The sequence below is a fragment of the Triticum urartu genome, chromosome 2A (assembly GCF_056163025.1).
Source record: "Triticum urartu cultivar PI428250 chromosome 2A, HENAU_Tu73, whole genome shotgun sequence".
Classification (NCBI taxonomy): domain Eukaryota; kingdom Viridiplantae; phylum Streptophyta; class Magnoliopsida; order Poales; family Poaceae; genus Triticum; species Triticum urartu.
Genome location: NC_141874.1, coordinates 362274176 through 362294956, shown reverse-complemented (window position 1 = coordinate 362294956; position 20781 = coordinate 362274176).

The window sequence follows — 20781 nt, the reverse complement described above, 5'->3', positions numbered from 1 at the left end:
TTGTGGTGCACACGGCTGAACCTCTGGATGTACTGGCGCAGGGGCTCTCCTTCCTTCTGGACGAGAAGATGAAGATCGCTCTCTTGGCCATGCGGTTTGTGGCCGCCTGTGAAGGCGCCAACAAACTGATGGCACAGGTCTGCCCAGGAGGATACGGAGTTATCCGGCAAGTGCATGAGCCAGGACCTGACATTGGGCTTAAGCACCAGCGGGAAGTAGTTGGCAAGGATCTTGTCGTCCCGTCCCCCAGCAGCCTGCACCGTGATGGTGTAGATGCTGAGGAACTCCGACGGATGCAACTTGCCGTCGTACTTCTCCGGTACATCTGGCTTAAAGTTCTTCGTACTGGGCCACTGGACTTGCCGCAGCTCACGAGTGAACGCAGGGCAACCTACCATGTAGGGCAAGTCACCGGGTTCCCCTGGCGCATGCATGTCAACAGAGGGCCCAGCGCGCTGGTCTGATTGACGCCGCGCTTCTCTCCGGCGCTCGATGCGAGTACGAGCGTCTTCCCGCTGTCGTTCTTGAAGAACTTGGCGCTGATCGCGACGAGCTCGCGGATCTGACGACGCGGTGGAGTCGCTGTCGAGGTGGATTCGGCGAGTCGGCGATCTTGGCCTTCGGGGCGGAGAGTGCACGGTGGTCGTACCCTCGCCAGCCTCGTCGCCACCGGCTCGCGCATGGCTGACTTGCTGCGGCTGCGATGTGCCCGGCTGCCGAGGAGTGTCGCCGTTGGCGAAGCCGATGAGACTCTGGATAGTGGCCCTCCAGTCGTCGATCTTGTCCGCCGCTGGAGGGTAGTCTAGGAGCAGCTGAGCTCGTGCCAAAGCTTCGGCTGCGGTGGCGGGTGGCGGTAGCGAACGGTGCGAGGAGCGGGATATGCTCGGACTTCTAACCACGTTAGAAGGAGCAGTATCCCGTCCAGGCGACCGTGTGTCGCTCGCGCCGGCTTGTTGACGTGCATGGTGGTCTTGAGCGCTCCGAGATCCACCAGCTCGGTCTTTATCTAGCGAACGCAAGGTACCGTGAGTGCCATGATGCTGCCGGTCCCGCGCCTCCTGAGACGGGCGCGGTGCATGCACGGATGCCGAGGTCTTGGAGTGCGCCCGGTCATTGTGGGAGCCGGCTACGCCGCCGATGGGCAACGCAGCCTTGTCCTTGGACCTGGCGGCACCGCGAGCTCCCTCGTCGACGCGTGCCCTTCCACCGGTGCCTACCTCACCAACCGTTTGCTCCGGCGGTGGCTGGCTCGGCGCGGACGGAGCAGCTACCTCCGAAACTTTCTTCTTCGGCGGCATGTTGATGAAGATGATGAAGATCTAGCTCGCGAGAACGCCGGATCTGAGGACGATGAAGATCTAGCCTGCGAGAACGCCGGATCTGGTTCACACAACTTCGACGCCCCCTACCTGGCGCGCCAAAGATGCCGGGGTTTCTGATCCACGGACACCTATGGGACCGGCGGACCGGGTCCCTTTTGGTTCGGCGGGGGCGGAGGTCGCGCAAAGAGCAGATCGAGACGAAACACACGGGCGGTTGGTCGTACGAAGGGAAAATCGAGGCGAAGCACGCGAGCGATTTACCCAGGTTCGGGCCACACGGATGCGTAAAACCCTACTCCTGCTTTGTGGTTTGGTATTGATTTCTAGCTCGGGAGCGCGGAGTGCTACAGTACACACCGGCGACTAGCAAGACCGAGCGTGGGTGTCTGGAATGGCCGTCCCCCCGAAGGCTCTCAAAATGGCCGACCTCCCTCTACGTTGCACACGGGCCTCCTTTTATACTCAAGGGGTTACCGACATAGAGCAACGGGGGCCAAGGGCAAAAATGGAAAGGGTGCCGTGGATAGGCACAGCTAGGTGCTGTAGTAGGCACAGCTACCCGCTACAGTGTTATCATACCTAACCCTGACGGTAGGGGACAAGGGCATTAAATGCCCGTCTGTGTCGCCCAAACAGTACCGAAAGGGACCGCTAGGGACGGCACCGTTTGCTTCGATGGTTGTCTTGTCAGCGCCTGCTCGCCACCTCGCGCCCCTAGCTGCATGGTCTCCCACCACGTGTGCTCGGAGGAGCGACACGTGCGCGGGTGTGCTGGAGCGCGGGCTCGGAGAGGCGGTTCCCGCGGCAAACTCCTCACCGCCGTCGTCGTCTTGTTGCGTCCGGGAGCTTGTCGCTCACCGGGTCTTGCCGGGACGCGCGGCGCATCGCGGCAGGTCTTCTAGGTATGCCTAGGTTGGCCTCCCCGGCAAGCTCCTCTTGCCGGGGTCTCGGGGTGCTTCTGATAGTCTTCCCGGCAAGCTCCTCTTGCCGGGGTCTTGTTTCCTTCCCGGCCAGCTCCTTGCCGGGGCCTTGGTTTGAGTACTTTGTTCTTGAATGGCTCCGAAGGAACCTCGAAGGATCTTGGCGGTCACCCGGCAAGCCTTGCCGCGGGATGCTGCAACTGTCCGTGCACAAGTTCGGGATACTAGGGTACCCCTACTCTAGTACACCGACAGCCGGATATATGCAAGGACTTCCAAGTGTATTGCGATGCTTCACGCTTAGGACTTGGAGGAGTACGAATGCAAGACGAAAGAGTGGTTTTGTATGCCTCACGACAACTGAAACCGCATGAGTTAAATTATGCCACGCATGATTTGGAGTTAGCAGCTGTGGTGCACGCGCTCAAGACCTGGAGACATTTTCTCATTAGAAATCGTTGCGATGTATACACGGATCACAAGAGTTTGAAGTACATCTTCACACAGAAGGAGATGAACCTCGGGCAGAGGATATGGTTAGAACTCATAAAGGATTATGATATGAAGCTGCATTATCATCCAAGAAAGGCCAATGTCGTAGCAGATGCTTTGAGCCATAAGAGTTATGTCAACACCCTCGTAAGCGAAGGGATGCCAAAGGAGTTAGCCGAGGATCTTAGGGAACTTCGATTGGAAATAGTTCCTAAAGGGTTTGTGGCAAAGTTGGAGGTTAAATCAACACTATTGGAAAAGATTAGAGAAGCTCAGAAGGATGACAATGATATCACTGAGATAAAGGAGAAGATGAGTGTAGGGAAAGCCAAAGGGTTTCGTGAGGATGAGCACGGCACCTTGTGGTTTGAGGACCGTATATATGTGCCCAATAATGCAGAGATCATGAAGTTGATATTATAGGAAGCTCATGACTCGCCATACTCGATACACCCTGGAAACACCAAGATGTATTTGGATTTGAAGGAGTGTTTCTGGTGGAATGGTATGAAGAAGGATATTGCCAAGTATGTAGCCATCTGTGATGTATGTCAGAGAGTGAAGGCAGAACATCAGAAGCCAGCAGGATTGCTACAACCTATGCCGATACCCGAATGGAAGTGGGATAAGCTTGGCATGGATTTTATCACCGGATGGCCCAGGACCAAATCAGGATATGATGCTACATGGGTAGTAGATCGCTTGACGAAAGTGGCTCACTTTATCCCCGTAAAAACCACGTATAAAAGTGCGAAGTTGGCCAAGATATACATGACCAGGATCGTATGTCTGCATGGAGTTCCGAGGACCATCGTGTCAGATAGAGGAACGCAGTTTACTTCAAAATTTTGGCATCAGTTGCACCTGACCTTGGGTGCCATACTGGAGTTCAGTACAGCTTTTCATCCGCAGACAGATGGAAAGACTGAGAGAGTCAATCAGATTCTGGAGGACATGTTGAGAGCTTGTGCATTAGACTACGGATCTAGTTGGGACGATAATTTGCCCTACGCAGAGTTCTCATACAACAATAGCTACCAGGCCAGTTTGAAGATGGCACCATTCGAAGCATTGTATGGGAGAAGATGCAGAACACCGTTGATGTGGGATGAAGTTGGAGACCGCCCATTGTTTGGACCAGATTTGATTAAGGAATCCGAAGAGAAGGCTAAACTAATTCGAGATAGACTGAAGGTAGCTCAGTCTCGACAGAAGAGTTATGCAGATTCAAAACGCAAGGAGGTATTCTATGAAATTGGAGACAGAGCGTATCTGCGAGTGTCACCTCTTCGAGGTGTTAAACGTTTTCGTGTTAACGGGAAATTAGCCCCAAGATTTGTGGGACCGTACCATGTTCTGGAATGCATGGGAGAAGTTGCCTACAAGTTGGAGTTACCCGAAGGACTGTCAGGAGTACATGATGTGTTTCATGTTTCCTAGTTGAAGAAGTGTCATGCGGAGATGGCCGACATTCCTCTGAGAGATACAGTGCCCCTGGAAGCAATTCAGTTGGACAGTGATTTGACGTATGAGGAGAAGCCTGTCAAGATTCTAGAGTTTGCTAGCCGAGTTACTCGCAGCAAGGTTAACAAATTTTGCAAAGTTCAGTGGAGCCACCATACCGAGGATGAAGCCACCTGGGAACGAGAGGATGATCTTCGCAAAAACCACCCACACCTATTTCCTAGCCAACCCAAATCTCGAGGGTGAGATTCATCTTAAGGGGGGTAGGTTTGTAACATCCCAAATTTTCAATTTGGAATGTTATACGTAGGTCATTCATGCATATCATATTTGATTTGCTTTTCATTTTGTGATCCTCGAAATTCTAAGCAACTCAAGGACCCTCGGGGAGAGTTGGGGATTTCACGGTTTTCATATTTGAATTTTATCAAATATCAAAACGAGGATCAGTTGTTTTATTATTTTTCTCTCCGAAAATATTTCATATTAAAATATATGAGAGGAGATAATATGACTTCTCCAAAATAAGCGAAATATTGGAGGAAAAAATATATTAAAATCAACCTTTTGATTTTATTCGGATTTTATTGCTATTTTTATTTGAATAGGAAAAAATATGCATTTTCAAAAATTGCATTTTAGGCCAAGAAAATGTTCACCTTGTTCTAAATATTTTATTTAGACGGTTAAAATTTGTTTTGGTATTTTTTAGTTTTTCTATTTTTTTCTAGGATTTCTTTTTGGCGGAATATGTTTAAAAAAAGAGGAAGCCCGCCAGACCAAACTGGGTCGCGGCCCAGCTGGCCCAGCCAGCCCCGCGCCGCCGTCGTCTTCGAGCCGGACTCCTCGAGGGAGTCCGAGCCGCCGCCGCCGCCATGGCCTCGCCCCCTCCTGCAAGCCGCCTCCCCTCCCCCTTTAAAAGCCGGTCCCGGCCCCCCCTTGGAGCCCCAAGCTGCCACCACCTCCAGCCCCCGCAAGCCGCGCCGCTAGCCCGCCGCCTCGCGCCGCCGCACACCGCCGCTTGCCGCCTGCTGCTGCGCCGCCGCCAAGCCCTGCCATGCCGACCTCCGCCGCCCCGCGCTGCACCCCGCCGTCGCCCGCGCCGCCGCCCGCTCACCGAAAGCCGCCGGAGCCGCGCCAGAGTTTGAATCTCACCGTTCGGTTTTTTTCGGTTTATGTAAAAACCGCCGTTTAAAACAAACCCTAGTTACGTTTTTTAGACCGATTCGTTGGTTTTCTCGGTTTAGTTTATTCAATGGACATTCGTCCGTACGTTCGTTTTAACGAACGGTTTTCGCCCGTTAGTCACAGACAACGAACGTTCGTTCGTTAGCCTGTTCGTCCATTTTTCTTTTTCTCGGGTTTTTCGTGATTATTTTCGATCACGATTTCTGATCCGATTTTTGTTTTAGTTTTTTTGCTCATTCATCGGAATTAGGCGATTCAAGAGCCTAGATCTTTGTCTCGAACCCTCTTTCCGTTTAACCAACTTGAACAAGATTTTGGTACTGTAAAATTTGACTTCAGTCCAGATCAGTAACCAGATCTTGTTTCTTTCGCATTTTGTGTTTTGTTATTCCGTTTGTTTGATTCTTTTTGCAAACCGGAGTTCTTAAGTTGAAGTTTCTCGTTAGATCTTCTTATTTGAGTTTTACCCGTGCATCTTTGTTTGATTACTTATGTATGCTATTGTTTGTCTGCGATAGAACACTCGGAGTGCGAATCATGCTACTACGAGTCTCTAGGTTTCACGGATCATCAGCAAGGCAAGTAACACTGTGATCATACCCCTTTATTACCCAGTTTTTTATGCATTAGTTCCAATCCTCAAACACTGCATGATTAGGATGTGATTAACTTATGGGTTTGGGAAGTAGATGATGAGGTAGAACCTAATACCTGTTTTACTATCAAACCCTCGGGAGTTACCTCTACGTTGCTTATATTGCTATGCTATGCTTGTAGACGTGGTTTGGATTTGAGTGTATCCATGACAGATGTGAGATTGTTAATTAATGGTTCAACTTAAAGTGGCAACTTTAATACACATCTGGGTGGATTGCTTGTTTGGGCACTTGGAGAATCTAGTGTTGTCCTAGGATATCCCGGAGTACTCGTGCGATCATCCTACGGTTCGCCACCCAGGCTCAAAGGGATCTTAAGAATTACTCATGCTAGAAACTTCCGTGTGCATCCACAAGCCATTATGGGCTCTGGCATAGTATGAGTAAGTTGTGTGACCTCTTTCAGTGGGCTAGCAGATGTAGAGGGAAAGTAGGTGTAACTTTCCACCCAGAGTAAAGAGTAAATGCTTCTGAATGACTGTGTCTCGGTCATTTGTTTCTCAAACATCATGTAGTACCAGAAATCCAACAGAGGAGATCGAGTCTTGTGGGGAAAAGTGCACAAACCTCTGCAGAGTGTACAATCTAATCATGGTTAGCCGTGTCCCCGGTTATGGACATCTTGAGTATCTAGTACTTGGATTTTCCTATTGTATCTCATCACTCTAAATTAATTTGATGGGTTAATGAACTACTTTAATTGGGATTGAGTTGGAGGAACCTTCTCAGTGTTGTTTCAACTACCATGATAGTTATAATAAAACTTATTCCTTTGTTGTAGGGAAAAATTGGCTTTTCGCAAAAAAACATTATAACCATACAACCTCCACCAGCCAAATATGCATATAGTGTTAGCATTATTTCTGTTCATTGCTCTACTGTGTTACATTGCCAGCATATTCCATGTGCTGACCCGTTTTCGGGCTGCAACATATCACATTGCAGACTTTTCAGACGAGGAGTAAGGTTCGCTAGATCGTTGCCGTGTAGCTCAGCTATGCCGTTGGAGTTGATGGACTCACTTTATCTTCCAAGCCTTCCGCTATTATCACATTAGATGGCCTTAAGCCATATTTATTGTGATAAGTTCTCTTTTGGAGACATTCGATGTAATAAGTGTGTGATTGCTAGTCTGTTATAAATCCTTCGAGTACTGTGTGTGTCAACTTTACCGATCCAGTGATGAAACTGAAGAACAGAGACTTAACCGTTTGAGGTCGGGTCGCTACACCTAGGAAATGCTAGCCAATCCAAAAAAGTAAAAGAGAAAGGAAATCTACAAAGAGAAGAAGAAACTAGTGAGGGTGATGGCACCAGTCTAGCCGTAGAAGCGCTGAAGCCGAGCTACATTCCATGGGTTCAGTTCAAGGTGATTGTCCGTTGGGTTGCAAAGGCGATACACTCGTCCTGCAAGCACCTCATCAATTATGAAGGGACCCTCCCTTTTAGGTGAGAGCTTATTCTTATGCTTCCCCGGGAGGTGTAAAATGAGTTCGCCCACATTATATGCCTTCGCCCGAACTTCCCTACTTTGGTAGCGTCGGGCCTGCTGTTGATAAAAAGTAGAGTGGGTCCGAGCTATATCGCCTCTCCTTCCAGTGCATCCAGGTCATCCTGCCGATCTAGCTCAGCCTCCTTCTCTTCGTACATGCGCACTCTGGGCGCGTCATGGATGAGGTCACAGGGGAGGACTGCTTTTGCCCCGTATACCATAAAAACGGTGTGTATCCCATTGATCGATTAGGGGTGGTGCGCAGGCCCCACAATACGGAGTCAATGGCAGTCAGATTCTTTCAGGGAATGGACCAGTCGGGGTTTAATGCCTATTAGGATGAGTCCATTGGCCCGTTCGACCTATCCATTGGTCTGTGGGTGATATCCGAGGCATAATCGAGCTTAATGCCCATGTTAGCGCACCAGTCCTTTACCTTCTGGGCCATGAAATTGGATCCATTGTCCGTTATTATGATGTATGGGACACCCTAATGGTGGACCACGCCGGATATAAAGTCGATGACCAGTCCAGACTTGGCTTAAGTTACTGGGTTTCGCCTCAATCCACTTAGTGAATTTGTCGACCATGACTAGTAGATATTTATTTTTCTTGGTCCCCCCTTTAAGTGGTCCAACCTGAAGGAAATATGCCCTAGAGGCAATAATAAAGTTGTTATTTATATTTCCTTATATCATGATAAATGTTTATTATTCATGCTAGAATTGTATTAACCGGAAACTTAGTACATGTGTGAATACATAGACAAACAAAGTGTCACTAGTATGCCTCTACCTGACTAGCTCGTTGATCAAAGATGTTTAAGTTTCCTAGCCATGGACAAAGAGTTGTCATTTTATAAACGGGATCACATCATTAGAGAATGATGTGATTGACTTGACCCATCCGTTAGCTTAGCACTTTGATCGTTTAGTTTACTGCTATTGCTTTCTCCATAACTTATACATGCTCCTATGACTATGAGATTATGCAACTCCCGAATACCGGAGGAATACTTAGTGTGCTATCAAACATCACAACATAACTGGGTGACTATAAAGATGCTCTACAAGTGTCTCCGATGGTGTTTGTTGAGTTGGCATAGATCGAGATTAGGATTTGTCACTCCATGTATCGGAGAGGTATCTCTAGGCCCTCTCGGTAATGCGCATCACTATAAGCCTTGCAAGCAATGTAACTAATGAGTTAGTTACGGGATGTAGTATTACGGAACGAGTAAAGAGACTTGCCGGAAAGGAGATTGAACTAGGTATTAAGATACCGACGATCGAATCTCAAGCAAGTGACATACCGATGACAAAGGGAACAACATATGTTGTTATGCAGTTTGACCGATAAAGAACTTCGTAGAATATGTAGGAACCAATATGAGAATCCATGTTCCGCTATTGGTTATTTACCGGAGATGAGTCTCGGTCATGTCTACATAGTTCTTGAACCCGCAGGGTCCGCACGCTTAACGTTCGGTGACGATCGGTATTATGAGTTTATGTGTTTTGATGTAACGAAGGTAGTTCGGAGTCCCGGATGTGATCACGGACATGACGAGGAGTCTCATAATGGTCGAGACATAAAGATTGATATATTGGAAGCCTATGGTTGGACATCGGAATGGTTCTGGATGAGTTTGGGCATTTACCGGAGTACCGGGAGGTTACCGAAACCACCGGGGATTATATGGGCCTTATTGGGCCTTAGTGGTAAAGAGGAGAGGAAGGGAAAGGTGGAGGGTGCCCCCCTAGCCCAATCCGAATTGGGTGGGCGGCCGGCCCCCTTCCTTCCTTCTCTCTTCTCTCCTACTCCTACTAGGGAAAGGGGGGAATCCTACTCCCAGTGGGAGTAGGACTCCCCCTAGGGCGCGCCATAGAGAGGGACGGCCCTCCCCTCCTCCACTCCTTTATATACGGGGGAGGGGGGCACCCCATAGACATACAAGTTGATCTCTTAGCCGTGTGCGGTGCCCCCCTCCACAAATTTCCACCATGGTCATATCGTTGTAGTGCTTAGGCGAAGCCCTGCGTCGGTAACTTCATCATCACCGTCATCACGCCTTCGTGCTAACGAAGCTCTTCCCCGACACTCAGCTGGATCTAGAGTTCATGGGACGTCACCAAGCTGAACGGAGAAGCCCGGTGGCTCAAAGCCCACAGATGAGCGTGGCAGAAGCAGGACCACAGGCAGCTCGCAGCGGCGATTCTGGATGCAGCACCCGCAAGACAACGGGCCGGTGGTTTAAAGCGGCACTGTGGTGACTTAGAGCAGAGGCGCGGGTGCTTGGTAATGAAGGCGACGATCGTGGCCATGGAAGATCGAAAACCGCGGTCTAGAGGCGAGGTGAAGCAGCAGGTCGACGGAGGCGGCGCCGAGGAGCACTAAAACGGGGCGACTCATGGAGGAGTGGCAAGGTGGTTACACTGTAGTGGCGGGTCGAAGACGAATGCAGCGGCTCAGTGAGGGACAGCCGATTCGAGGCACACTGAGGCGGCCTGCCGGTGAGGCGCGGCTGAGCCAGCATCAGGTTGAAGAGGAACGGGCGGTTGAATGCTTGACGTGGAGTACCCGCAGTGGCAGGAAGAGCCACAATGGAGGAAGTAGATTCAATGGCGAAGGTGAGCCGGCGTGGGCGTGCTCAGAGATGGGTCGTGGCCAAGCAGCTCTAGGCGGCACCGTAGCAGAGGCGGGTTAAGGCCAAGGCAATTTGACGAGGCTGCAACCGTGGAATTCCTGAAGAATCTTTGACCTGGTGACTTGCTGTGCCGTATGAAGGCGAAAACTTCAACTTGTCTCAATCTAGTCTGGCACATGCTTTCTCAACGAGGTGGCTTGGTATGGCCACAGGAGCAGTGAGTCGACGAAGCGGGGGACCACGATGGCGGTTTGAGGCAAGGCGGCTGTGAGCGACTTGCAGCAGATATAAGCAGCATGGTCAAAGCGGAGAGCGGCAGTGCCGGCTCGGCCACGGCGGCTTATGGCAATAGAGGACGGTAGAGGCGAGCTAGTGTTGGAGTACAGTAGCCAGCGCGCCTCGGCGGGTCAACGGCGCAGGCGAACCAGGCGGGTCCACGGCAAAGGCGAGCTGCTGGCTTGGAGTTACCGCAGAAGCGAGGTAAGGCCGCAGTAGTGGCATGCCGTCAACTCGGAGGTAGCTCAGAGCGGTTCGGAAACGGCTTGGCAACTTAGCAGAACGACGCTTGGAGCGGTGGGTTAAAGCCATGGCGGGTTGACCAGGGCGGCGTCTTGACAAGGCGGAGGTCGGTCGCGGCGAACCTCGGCAGAAGAGCAGACCGGCCCCGAGACAAGGTAGGCCCGGCTCGGAACGGCTTCGGGTGTAACTTGACGCACCATAACAGGGGCGACTTAGCAAAAAACGACACCGACCACTAGTTAAAAACCATCTTGACTCCACGCGTGACTCAACAAGTAGTAGTAATTAGCTCTTTTTGGCAGCGATTTAGAGGCCGAGTCGTGGTTAGTTTGACTCCGCTGTCACTTATGTCAGCGACCGTAGCAAATATTGATGCCTTCGGTTTCGAAGGATCACCGGATCCTCACTGACTTAACCCTAATTTCCCCTGAACTCAAAACCTCGCCCGGGCATTAGATCTGACTGCTGTTTTAGACTGATAAACTCAAAACTGATGCAAATCTTTCCAAGCCGGTTTCTCTTCATCCGGAAAATTATGAACTTCTCGATCCCTGAGAAAAGATCCCTCCAAGAACTCATCACCATCGTGCGCAGGCCCCACGGTGGGCGCCAACTGTCGTGGAATTGTCACGGCAGATGTCCTAGTGTGAGGACTTAGTCGTGAGGCCAACGCATCTATGTGGTAGCTTGAGAGGGGTTGATCGGAATCGAGAGACGCAACACAAGACAAGGATTTAGACAGCTTCGGGCCCCGGGAAACATCATCCGGTAACGACCCTACATGCTGTTTGTGGTTAGGTCTTATTATCATCATGAGGGAGTCGCCGTAAACCGGCTCTCCTAGTTATGTCTAGCCTTAAGATTCTCCTCTCTTCTCTTGGGGTGCCCTGCCCCTCCTTATATAAGTTGAAGGGGCGGGTCACATGTAGAGTCCATCTCGGACTAAGACTTAAACTATTCAGACTTCTCCTCATGGGCTTCTTAACATCTTGGGCTTCTTAACGTCTCGGGCTTATTAACCCCAAGCGACTCTGTCTGCTGGGTTATGACTGTCTGCCGGGTTACCATCTGACTTACCATCTGACTTATCATCTGTCGGGTTATGATCTGACTTAACATCTACCAGGTTATGATCTGACTTAACATCTGTCGGTTTATGATCTGACCTAACATCTGCCTTAACATCTGCCGGGTTACGATCTGACTTAACATCTACCGGGTTATGATCTGACTTAACATCTGCCTTAACATCTACCGGGTTATGATCTGACTTAACTGTCCCAGCTGGGTCATAACTTCCTCCGGGTCATATTGCGGGGTATATCCCCGACAGTGGTAGTTGTTTTGATCTTGCTGAAAAAACAGAAACTTTTGCGCCCAGGAAAATAATTTTCATTTGTTACAGAAGTGTGATTTTAATCTGATTCGTTTTGCACAAGATTGGTACACAAATTTCCCAGGTTGTCCTAATTTTTCAGAATTTTTGGAGTTACAGAAGTATTCTAGAGTTACCGATTACTTCAGGCTATTCTGTTTTTGACAGATTCTGTTTCTATATGTTGTTTGCTTATTTTGATGAATCTGTGGGTAGTATCGGGGGGGTATGAACCATGGAAAAGTCGGGATATAGTAGATATTACACCAATATAAATGAAGAATGATTTCACAACATAACCAAAAGTGGTGATTTATTTTCTTATACTAACGGAACTTATGAGATTTTCTGTTGAGTTTGTGTTGTGAAGTTTTCAAGTTTTGGGTAAGGATTTGATGGACTATGGAATAAGGAGTGGCAAGAGCCTAAGCTTGGGGATGCCCAAGGCACCCAAAGGTAATATTCAAGGACAAACAAGAGCCTAAGCTTGGGGATGCCCCGGAAGGCATCTCCTCTTTCGTCTTTGTCTATCAGTAACTTTACTTGAGGCTATATTTTTATTCACCACATGATATGTGTTTTGCTTGGAGCGTCTTGTTTTATATGAGTCTTTGCTTTTTAGTTTGCCACAATAATCATTGTTGTACACACCTTTTGAGAGGGACACGCATGAATCGTGATTTATTAGAATACTCTATGTGCTTCACTTATATATTTTCAGGTAGGCAATTTTGCTCTAGTGCTTCACTTATATCTTTTTAGAGCACTGATACGTCTCCAACGTATCTATAATTTATGAAGTATTCATGTTGTTATTTTATCATTCTTGGATGTTTTACAATCATTTTTAGCAACTTTATATCATTTTTTAGGACTAACCTATTGACCCAGTGCCCAGTGCCAGTTGCTGTTTTTGCTTGTTTTTTACATTGCAGGAAATCAATATCAAATGGAGTCCAAACACCGCGAAACTTTTTGTGGATTTTTTGGACCAGAAGACCAACAGTGGGCCAAAGAAGCACCTGGGTGGTGCTCCAAGGGGGGCACAGCCCACCAGGGCGCGCCTGGGGGCCCAGGCGCGCCCAGGTGGGTTGTGCCCACCTCGGTGGACTCACGAACCCCTTCTTTGCACTATAAATTCCCAAATATTCCGAAACCATTCGGGTTAACCTAGATCAGAAATTCCACCGCCGCAGGGCTCCATAGCCACCGAAAACTAAGCTAGACCCATCCCGGCACCCTGCCAGAGGGGGGAATCATCTCCGGTGGCCATCTTCATCATCCCGGCGGCCACCACGATGAGGAGGGAGTAGTCCACCCTCGGGGCTGAGGGTTTGTACCAGTAGCTATGTGATTAATCTCTCTCTCGTGATCCATATCATCGGCTTTGTTAATATAGTCGGATCATATGATGTTTCTCCCCTATACACTATTGTTGTGATGAATTGAATCTTTACCCTTTGAAGTTTTGTGATGTCGGATTGAATGTTCATATTTGAGAACACATGATGTATGTCTTACGGTATGAATACTTGAGGTGACAATGGGGTATCATATTGATTCACTTGATATACGTTATGGCACTCAACTTGCGGATTCTCGCGCTGATATTGGGGTAATCTATCCATAGGGGTTGATGCATGTTTTTATTATATTTTCTCTGATAGAAACTTTGGGGTCTCTTTGTAGTTCTTTGTGTGGATTGAGTATTATGAATATGAATATGCTTTGCTGTTATTCTAGTATGAACTCTAGGATAGATCGAACGGAAAAAATAGCTTTGCGATATTTTAGTACGAACTCTTGAATAGATCGAGCGGAAAGAATAGCTTTGAGGTGGTCTTGTACCCTACCAACAATTTCTATCTTTTTTTCTCCGCTAATAGGAACTCGGGAGTGATTCTTTGTTGCACTTTGAGGGATAATCATATGATCCAACTATGTTAGCACTGTTGGGAGATTGCACTAGTGAAAGTACAGACTCTTGGCCTTGTTTTTAAGCATTGCAATACCGTTTTTGTGCCCGTTTACTATTTGCTACCTTGCTGTTTTTATTTATTCAGATTATAAAAATATATTCGACCATCAATATTACACTTTTATCACCATCTCTTCGCCGAACTAGTGCACCTATACAATTTGCCATTGTATTGGGTGTGTTGGGGAAACAAGAGATTTCTTCTATTTGATTGCAGGGTTGTTTGTGAGAGACTATCTTCATCCTACACATCTCACGGATTGATAAACCTTAGGTCATCCACTTGAGGGAAAATTGCTACTGTCCTACAAAACTCTACGCTTGGAGGCCCAACACGTGTCTACAATAATAAAGTTGCGTAGTAGAAATCAAGCTCGTTTCTAGCACCGTAGCTGGGGAGGTGAGTGCTTGAAGGTATATCTTTAGATCTTGGAATTGAATATTTTAGTTTCTTTTTTTATCACTAGTTTGGTTTATAAAAAGAAAACTACAAAAAATGGAATTGAGGTTGCATCATATTATTAATCATCTTTATAACATCTTTCTTGAAAATGATGGTTCAGAAAATTGTGCTTAATTGTTACAAGAAGAATTCAATAAAATGTTTGGCACAAAATATTTGAATGATGAGCATGATTGCAATGTTGTTAGTATAAATTCTTTGAATATCCAAAATGCTAATGATGATTGCACAAGTCATGACAAAAATGTTTCTTATAACATGTCAATTTTTGCGGAGTGAATTGGGAATGCATTTGCACACCAAAAAGGGAAGATAGATTTTGTAAGAAGCATAATTATTTAGAAATGAAAAGTTGCAAGAGAGGCTAGATGGTTGTGCTGAAAGATGTAATTTTTTATCCATCCTTGTGAACTTTGCAATGAATGTGGTCATTTAAATATCCAATGCAATTTGTTTCAATCAAATCGTGTCAAAAAATTGTGATAACTTGATTTCCCTTGAGCATCATAAAGAGCTTAGTCTTCTTTTGGGGTATGAAGAAATGAAACATATAACTAAGGGTTTCCCAAATCCCAAGAGATTTCTTGATTTTGATCTAGAGGAAATTTATATGTCTTGTACGGTAAATTGCATTGAGAATCCTTATATTGCCAACTATCTAAAGACAAGAAAACAAATAGAATATTAAGAGAGTACTAATGAAAGGGAACATATTTCCCAATACCCTCCTAGTGTTTATTATGATGAATCAGGTAATGAGGAGGAGCTCCCTATCCAATCAATCTCTTCAACAAGAAGCTTGAAAGAATTAATTAAACCCACACATGATGTGGTGAAGAAGAAGAAAAGAAGAAAGAATAAAGGTAAAAAGGTATCTCTCCCAAATAATGTTGCTCCTATCACCATTGTGCCTCATGAAAGTGAATCAAATATGTTGATGGAGGATGATGATATTGAATATGATTTTGTGATACCTACTACTTGTTGTAATGATTATGATTGGAAAGACAACGATATCCCTTATGATCTTGAAAATCTATTTAACACTTGCTTGGAAGAATATGATAATAATGTTTGCTATACTATTGGTGCCATTCATGCTATTAATAAGAATGGTTGTGATGACATGCAAAACCACAAGCTTGGGGATGCTATGTTTAATGAGTATGATATGTTTGAAGATTTATTTACTGAAAATAATGCTTGTCCTAAGCTTAGGGATGGTTTGCTTAATGAATATGATCCTTTGATTCCTTCTACTTTCGATAAGAAAATTTATTATGATGATACCATGCCTCCTATTTATGATGATTACATTGATAAAAGTGGGTTTGGAGTCAACTCTAGGTAGTAGTGATCCCACTATTTTGGAGGGTGTTGAATCTTATTACAATATTGATGAAAGTGGATTTGGAGAGGTCATGACTCTATTTAGTGATACATCCACTATTTTGAAAGAGGTTTCAATTGACTTTTACAATGAAGTTGCTATCTATGATGATTATTATGATGACATCTATGCCATAAAGAGTGATAAATCTTCTATGCTTGAGCATCATGAAAAGAGTGTTGTATGTGATAGTTATATTGTTGAATCCATTCATGATGTTTCTGAAAATTATTATGAGGAAGGAACTTATGCTCTTACATATCTCAATAATATCAAGTTTCTTCTCTATGTGTTGATTGTTTTGAAGTTGCACTTGTTTTGCCTTCCCATCCTAGTTGATTCTTGTTCCCATAAGTTGTTTGCTCACAAAATCCCTATGCATAGGAAGTGGGTTAGACATAAATGTGCTACTTATATGCTTCATGATGCTCTCTTCATGTTTCAATTCTTATTTTTTATGCGAGCATCATTGAAATCATCATGCCTAGCTTAAAAGGCATTAAAGAAAAGTGCTTGTTGGGAGACAACCCAACACTTCTACCTACTGTTTTTGTGTGTTCACATTATTATGCTACCGTATTTATCATGTTTTATTGCTTTCGTTTCAATAAAGTGCCAAGTAAAGCCTTTAGGATCATGTTGGGTGATAGTTGCTTTGATCTTGCTGAAAAACAGAAATGTTTGCGCTCACGAAAATAATTCTAGTTTTTAACCTAAGAGCGCTTTTGAGTTTATTCATTTTGCACAAGATTAATATACAAATTGCTCACGTGGTCCTACTTTTTCAGAATTGTTGGAGTAGTGGAAGTATGGTTGGAGTACAGATTACTACAAACTGTTGTATTTTTGACAGATTCTGTTTTCAATGCATAGTTTGCTTGTTTTCTAGTTTCTATGGCTTATATTGCTCAATACAAATTGTGGAAATGCGAAAATGCTCTTTAGAGCTCGGGCTCCATGGAGCCCGAGTTTGACTTGGTCAAAATTCAAACTTTCACCTTTCAATTTTTTTTGAAAAAAATTACACACATACTTAGAGACATAAAGCATATGTGTGTAAATTTTCAGGACGAAACACATTAAAATGAGTTCTACACAAAAAGAACAAATCTAAGGCTTTTTAGTAGATGCACTATTCATCCTCAAAGTCCATGAATTTGTCTTTTTTACACAGATCGCATTTTAGGATATTTCATTCTTAAATTTTACATACATACACATAATATCCTTGTTTACACGTATGATTTTTTTTCCAGATTTTATTGAAATAGAAAAGTGCGAATTTTGAATTTTTTAAAAAATCTGGCCTCCATGGAGGCCGAGCTCCAAAAGGCCCTACTCGTGGAAATGATATGATATAGTAGGCATTGTGTGAGAATAATTATCAATCTTGTCTTTGGCAGTACCAAAAGTGGAATGGTTTGCTCTTTATCATACTAACCTATCTCACAAAGTTCCTTAAAGTTTTGTGTGATTGAAGTTTTCAAGTTTTGGGTGAGATGTCGATATGAGTAGAATAAGGAGTGACGAGACTCTAACCTTGGGGATGCCCAAGGCAACCCAAGGTAATATTCAAGGAAGATCCAAGCAACTAAGCTTGGGGATGCCTCGGAAAGCATCCCGTCTTTCGTTTCCAACATTATCGGTAACCTCACTTGGAGCTATGTTTTCATTCATTACATGATATGTGTTTTGCTTGGAGCATCATTTTCTTTTGCTAGGATTTGCTTGATGTTATTTAGAATAATATTTTGCATCTTTCTTTTCAATAAAAATATCAAGTATAGCCTTTGCCATGCTTATTTTGCAAGTCTACTTGTTGCTGTTTCAAAACAGAAAGTTTATCGATGTTGCAAAAATTCCTTAGAAAATTCAGAATGTGATAAAATGTTGATTTTTTTTTGCAAAATGAGCTCTGATAAATTTCTACAGTTTGGCAAATGTTCATAACTTTTGGAGTTAGGGAAGTACTGATACTCTTGCATTCTTTACAGACTATACTATTTTAGCCAATTGTTGTTATGTTTGCATTGTTTGCATATGTTTGCTTTTTTAATGATTCTATTTGAGGATAGGAGTATTAAATATGCAGAGGCATTTAGTATGCAATATTGAATAATAATTTTATGGTTTGCTATAGTAGATTATGATAAGGTTTTTGCATTGGTTTATACTAACTTATCTCACGAGTTCTTGTTGAGTTTTGTGTGGATGAAGCTTTTGAGATTTAGGAAAACCGTGATATGGGAGGAACTAAGGAGACACAAAAGCTCGAGCTTGGGGATGCCCAAGGCATCCCAAGATAATATTTCAAGAAGTCTCAAGCATCTAAGCTTGGGTATGCCCCTGTAGGCATCCCACCTTTTTTCTTCAACAATTATCGGTTAGTATCGGTTGAGCCTAAGTTTTTGCTTCTTCACCTGATGTGTGCTATCCTTGTATTGATATTTTATTTTGTTTTTCTTGCTGTTTTAATAAAGTACTTAGATTTGAAAGTTTTTAAATAAAATAGAGTCCTCAAATAGTTGTCAGGGAGGCTAAGTAAGCGGCATTCACATCTCGTCAATGAAGCTCTTTTCTATAAAATTGCTCTTGTGCTTCACTTATATCCTATGAGTAAATTCTTGAATAAATTGAATGTCATGAAGTTGAAATGATATCATGCCTAGTGGTAGCTTAACATTGGGTTTAAAAGTGAAATCTTTTGAGGCTTGACAATCACAATATTGTTCATACAAGCAATTCACGAATAATTAGTATAAGGAAGAGAACTTTCACATATAAATATACTATCATGGAAATCTTTTGAGATTGTGAGCCCCCATCAAAATATTATATGCCAAAATTGTTGACGTTGGACAAGGAATACAACGTAATGATTTATGTTTGTTCATATTCATATAGAAGTTATATTGTCATAGATCGTTCAACATGTGGTGCTTGCCCCCCATCTTTGCTAGCCAAAAATTCCGCACCAAGTAGAGATACTACTTGTGCATCCAAAAACCCTTAAACCCAAATCTTATTTTCAAGAGTCCACCATACCTACCTAAGGATTGAGCAAGATCCTTCAAGTAAGTTGTCATCGGTGCAATAAGGCAATAGAAATTGCTTCTAAAAGTGTGAGAGAAAATTGAGCGTTGTACAAACTTGTGATGGCAAAAGCGACGGACTGCATAATAAAGGTTGCTATCATAAGGGGCAATACAACGTGACGTTCTTTTGCACTAAGGGGTTGAGCATAAAAACAAATAAGCGCATGGCAACCTCTGCTTACCTCTGCGAAGGGCCTATCTTTTACTTTTCAGTATTTACTTTTATGCAAAGAGTCAAAGTTTTTCTCTCTATTCCCTTTTATTTTTCTCCTTTGGCAAGCATCATGTGGTGAGGAAAGATCTAGGCACATATGTCCAGTTGAATATGGGTAGCATGAGTTATTATTGTTGACATCACCCTTGAGGTGAATACGTTGGGAGGTAAAACAATAAGCCTCTATCTTCTATGTGTCCGGTTGAAACGCTTTGCTCATGTGTACGCAGCGAGTGTTAGCAATCATAGAAGACTATATGATGGTTGAGTATGTGGAGCTCTTACTTAAACTCTATTGAATAAGTTGAATTGCAATTGCTTGGTGACTAAGAACATAGGTTGTTGGGTTTCAAGAGAATTCATTGTTTGAACCTTAACAGGTGAATTGGTTGCCACTATAACATGAGAAGTTTTATAAGAAAGAATTGTTGTTATGATGCTAGGAAAAGTGATTGAAATTATCATTTATTAAACTTGTGCACTTTTCTAGCATTCACACTTCGTAAATTATTTGTTTTATCATTTACCTACTCGAGGATGAGTAGGAATTAAGCTTGGGGATGCTGATACGTCTTCAACTTATCTATAATTTATTAAGTATTCATGCTGTTATTTTATCATTCTTGGATGTTTTACAATCATTTTATAGCAACTTTATATCATTTTTGGGACTAACCTTTTGACCCAGTGCCCAGTGCCAGCTGTTGTTTTTTGCTTATTTTTTACATCGTAGGAAATCAATATCGAATGGAGTTCAAACACCACGAAACTTTTTGTGGATTTTTTTGGACCAGAAGACCAACAGTGGGCCAAAGAAGCACATGGGTGGTGCCCCGAGGGGGGCACAACCCACCATGGCACGCCTGGGGGCCCAGGCGCGCCCAAGTGGGTTGTGCCCACCTCGGTGGCCCCCCGGACCCCTTCTTTGCACTATAAATTCTCAAATATTCCGAGACCCTTCGGGGTTAACCTATATCAGAAGTTCCGCCACCCCAGGGCTCCGTAGCCACCTAAAACCAATCTAGACCCGTTCCGGCACCCTGTCGGAGGGGGAATCATCTCCGATGGCCATCTTCATCATCCCAGTGGCCACCACGATGAGGAAGGAGTATGCCACCCTCGGGGCTGAGGGTTTGTACCAGTATCCATGTGATTAATCTCTCTCTCTCTCTCGTGATCTATATCATGGGCTTTGTTAATATAGTCAAATCATATGATGTTTCTCCCCTGTACACTCTTGTTGTGATGAATTGAATCTTTACCCTTTGAAGTTTTGTCATGTCGGATTGAATATTCAGATTTGAGAACACATGATTTATGTCTTGTGGTATGAATACTTGAGGTGACAATGGGGTATCATGTTGATTCACTTGATATACGTTATGGCACTCAACTTGCGGATTCCCGTGGTGATATTGGGGTAATCTATGCATAGGGGTTGATGCACGTTTTTATTATCTTTACTCCGATAGAAACTTTGGGGTCTCTTTGTATTTCTTTGTGTGGATTGAGTATTATGAATACGAATATGCTTTGGTGTTATTCTAGTACAAACTCTAGGATAGA